This window comes from Pogona vitticeps, chromosome 7, assembly GCF_051106095.1.
Source record: "Pogona vitticeps strain Pit_001003342236 chromosome 7, PviZW2.1, whole genome shotgun sequence".
NCBI classification, from domain to species: Eukaryota; Metazoa; Chordata; class Lepidosauria; order Squamata; family Agamidae; genus Pogona; species Pogona vitticeps.
The window spans coordinates 5,170,210-5,174,399 of record NC_135789.1 but is presented as its reverse complement, the minus strand read 5'-3'; the positions used below and the strand labels follow the sequence as shown (position 1 = coordinate 5,174,399).

Here is a 4,190-nt window from a genome sequence, read left to right as displayed (position 1 = left end):
ACGAGCACCGCGCCCTCGAGTCGGACATGACTGGACTCAATGTCAAGGGGAACCTTTACCTTTACCTACGCCTAAGATATAAACAAATATCAAGCAGGATATAACTTAGTAACATATTAACAATACATCACTTTTCCCCCTCGCCTGGGATAATTCAGAAAGGCAGGTTCTACTCCACCTGTACATGGAAAAACCAGGCAGAGAAAGGTTAAGTAAATATAGCTAATAGTATATAAATAAATAGAATCAAGTGGGATCCAACTGTAAATGATATATAAACAAGTCCATTACTTCCCTTTTGCTACCGAGGACTCAATCATGTTGAGTCCATCTGGGCTAGCAAAATGACAAGCAAGGCTGTCTGCTCAAAAGTTATACAAACAGAATTAAGGCATAAATCAATAAGTGGATATCAAATCCATCGTCGTCATCATCATAGCACTGCAGAGCTGGAAACGACCCTATGGATCATAGAGTACCAGCTCTGTGGGGAATCGAACTCCCAACCTGATGGCTAATCCACCAAGCTATCCAGCAGTTCATAATGACAAGTGATACAACAACAAATATGGTTTTTTTCCCTCTCCGCACTGAGAATGGTTCAATCCTGTGGATTCTTCTCCCCCTGTAACTGAAAAGCAAGGAGGTCTAGTTAACCAGTGGAGCTGCAGCCAAGCCAAAATTATGTTTATTTATTTATTTATTTAAAAGCTCTAAATAGGGTTATGTTTGCCTCCTGTTGGCTTAAAGGCAAAAAAAAATTATCTTTATAAACACCAGACACGGTTGTAACAAACTATCTTTAACTTTACACCCAGTCTAAACAAAGTCTCTGTTCTTTTTTACGGGCAGGGTGTTTCCTGGGGAAAATAAAGGGAATTTAGATTGTAATCGTAAAGCCCCAGGCTGTGGAGGAGGGTGTAATTAAATCATGACTGGGGGATGGAGGGCCTGATGGTCAGCAGGAAGTCGAGCGAAGGTATATTTTGGCACCACTTTGCTTCCTGCCCCAGCTGTGTTCTCTCCGGAGTTGACCTGCCTTGGTTGCACTCTTTCCTGCCTCATTGGCATGCCGTCTTGACTACTACAAAGCACTGTTCATAGGGTGACCCTTGAAGAGGGTACAAAATCTGTAAGTGCTGCGCTGGTGCAGCTGTTAGGCTGCTGAATGGCACCCAAGATAGAGATCGCCCTGATACCCACAGGTATGCCAGTTGCAGACGGGGTCCTGATTCAAGGTGTTGGCTTTAAACCTTAAAGCCTTTGGGGGCTGGCTCACAGGGAGACCACGTCTCTTGTTAAGACCCCGCTTGACCAGGAAATGCTAAAGAGAGACCCTCTTGAAAAACTAACAATACTTATTCCGTACTTTGGATACATGCCCCATCAGTTCTGAACCACTCTTAAAAAGTTTGTGACGACACTTTAAAAAAAGCAAACAAACTCATACGGAATATTCCGTTCCTCGTGTGAGTATTTTAATTGCTTTCGCTCTTAAAGTACGCGGTTTTTAATGTTTTTTATAGCTGGGTCTGTTTTTAATCAGTTATTTTTCTTCTGTCTTATGGTAATATGTACTCTGCCTCAATCCCTATTCCATCCTAGAAAAATAATATAATCTTAGAGTGAAAGAGCTGGAAGGGACCCCATAGATCATCCAGTCCAGCCCCTGTCAAGGAGGCTCCGTGGGGAAATCAAACTCCCAACCTCTGTCTCCACAGCCAGATGCCTTGAGCCATTTCATTTCTTCTCCACCTTTCCCAGAGAACAGGGACCCAAGGCAGTTAACAATGCAGTTAAAAAAGCACAGACCAGTCGCATTAAAATTACAAATTTTAAATAGCGTTTACTTTGTTTTGATATTAAAATACCCGTTGACATCACAACACTTCAAAATCTATTTAATAAAGTTGGAATGATGCTTTACCTTAAAAAAAGAAAGAGAGAGAGAGGGGGAGAGAGAGAGAGAGGAAAGAGTACCACCACATCAACCAGAAGATGGCTGTTAATTCTGGGAAGGCAGCTTAAATAATAAGAACACGGAATAATAAGGTCTTTGTGATATATGAATAATAAAGCTCACCCCCAGGGCTCTGCCACAGGAGGGGGTGGGGTAAGTGCTTCTTTCCGAGTGTCCAAAGAGAGAAGGAGAAATGTGTTTTTTATTTTTGCCAGGAGTCGGAAATGTGTTCCAGTTCTCATCAAAATGCATGGCATTTGAGCTGAGTTCTGAAATAAAACGAGGACAAGCTTCACATATCTTACAGAAGAGAAACAGCATCTCTCTCTCCCCCCCCCCCCTTTGAATCCCTGCCCTTTGCTGGTCTTCTGGCGTTTTAAAAAGGAGCCGGAGAAGAACAGAGGAGGCTTCAGCAGCAGTTTAACTGGCCGTCTCTGTGAAGGATCATAGCCTCCTGAGGGTTGCCAACATCTTTCAGCAGCCCCGCTCCTGCACTTTTACCCACTGGTGACTAAATCTAAAAGAAGAATCACATGTTTTTGAATCATTTGCTGTGCCAGGTAAGGATTTTAGCCCAGTGTCTGGACTACCTCTTCACCGGGTGTCCTTCGATGGGTGCTGAAACACAGGAACAATAAAATCGGTGCACCTCTGCACGGATCTTGAAACTTAGGATCTTCTGAGGCCCAAACAGAACAATCATATTAGCACATCATAAGTGGAGCATCCTTCAAAGGCTGTTTACCCTAGCACACTTTCGTTTTCCGATTGGTCATTTCAGAGATAAACACGGGCTTCCTTTGCATGCCTGCATGCTTGGGCACACAGGTTTGAAGGAATCAGGTGTCTGGAGGGACAAATATGGCAGCATAAGGACAGCTACATTCCCTTGTAATTTGTCCATTAGACTCTCACATCGGTTGGCTGGAAAGCAGGGCTCGTTTGTTTACTTTTAAAAATGTGTTTATTAATTGCTTCTGCTGCCCAGCAGATGGGCGATGAAAGGTATAAACACATTTCTAAAAGAAGAATTTAAAAACAATTTCAAACACAAGTTTTTAAAACTGAAAAAGAGATAGCGTGTTTAATCCAGGCGCTGAATAAGGAAGGAATCGACCTAATTTCTCTCCTGGGGGGGAGTCCCTTCATTTAAAGGGAAGCAGCACAGAAAGAATTCCCTTGTGTAAGGTTCGGCTTGACTTATTGGAGGCAGACAACAGAGTTTTCACTGAAGATTTAAAACTCTGTACATGCTTACGAAAGACAGTCCTTCAACCCTCCCAGTGAGGGACACAAGGCTACTCCACATTGCTAAAACATGTAATACTAAAAGCACAGTAAACTAAAGGTTAGAAAGCAATTTAACTGCAGTAATGATTCCATTTAATGATTCCATTTAGTAATCATTTAAAATGCATTAAGTAATTAAAAACACTGAAAAATTTAAAAGCAAAAGGATGGGTGATCACTCAGTTTTTTTTAAAAAAACCACACACACGCAGCAACCCCAAAACCAGGATTTTTGGATATCACTCAAAATCCAAAGAACCAAAACTAAACTTTAAAAAAGATACCAAAACAGGGCGGCACCTTAAGGACTTAATTATTATATTTTAATACAAGCTTTCGTGGATGCGTCCACTTCGTCAGGCATATGGGAACAGAACGAATGAAATATTAGTTGTGCAAATAGAACATGCCAGATATTGGAGTGACCCTACCTTAGTGATGGAGAGAGAGAGAGAGGACAGAAGGAAGGAAGGAAGGAAGGAAGGAAGGAAAGAAAGAAAGAAAGTCCTTTAAAATTATTTCTGGAACAGATATGTGTATGCACAGAGACATCATGCACATATGACATGTAGACAAAAATGTACATACACCAAGAACTGCTCCCAGTCCGGTCCCGAAATCTAAACAGATCCCCCTTGTCTAGAGGCAGTCTATCCCCGCATACCCCCCAGCGCAGGCAACAGGGGCGCTCCGCCAGCCACCCCGCGTCCAGGCCCCTTCCTCCCGAGCTCCCCAGCCGTCCCCCCGTCGGGAACGGATCGAGGAGCCCAAGATCCGGGCCTCGGCCCAGCCCGAGCGGCGGAGGCGCCGACCCCTTCCCGAGGGGGGACGCGAGTTCGAGTCTCCCGGCGCGCCCGCGGCCTTTATGCGCGCCTCCTCGCCTTGCTTCGCCGCGGAATCTCCGCCTCCCCCCCAGTCCCCTCCTCTGAGCCCCCGGACG

The 4,190-nt window shown here is 44.2% G+C and overlaps 2 long non-coding RNA genes across 2 annotated transcripts; both read right to left on the bottom strand.

Moving 5' to 3' along the window:
• Nucleotides 1-212: 212 nt before the first annotated feature.
• Nucleotides 213-2,434, bottom strand: LOC144584090 (uncharacterized). Its single transcript, XR_013538130.1, has 2 exons — nucleotides 2,084-2,434; nucleotides 213-631 (listed from the first exon to the last, which is right to left on the bottom strand). It is a non-coding gene; the product is annotated as an uncharacterized LOC144584090 (long non-coding RNA).
• Nucleotides 2,435-2,758: 324 nt separating this feature from the next.
• LOC110073302 (uncharacterized) lies at nucleotides 2,759-3,960 on the bottom strand. The gene is made up of 2 exons (XR_012080548.2): nucleotides 3,839-3,960; nucleotides 2,759-2,807 (listed from the first exon to the last, which is right to left on the bottom strand). It is a non-coding gene; the product is annotated as an uncharacterized LOC110073302 (long non-coding RNA).
• Between the last annotated feature and the right edge of the window lie 230 nt (nucleotides 3,961-4,190).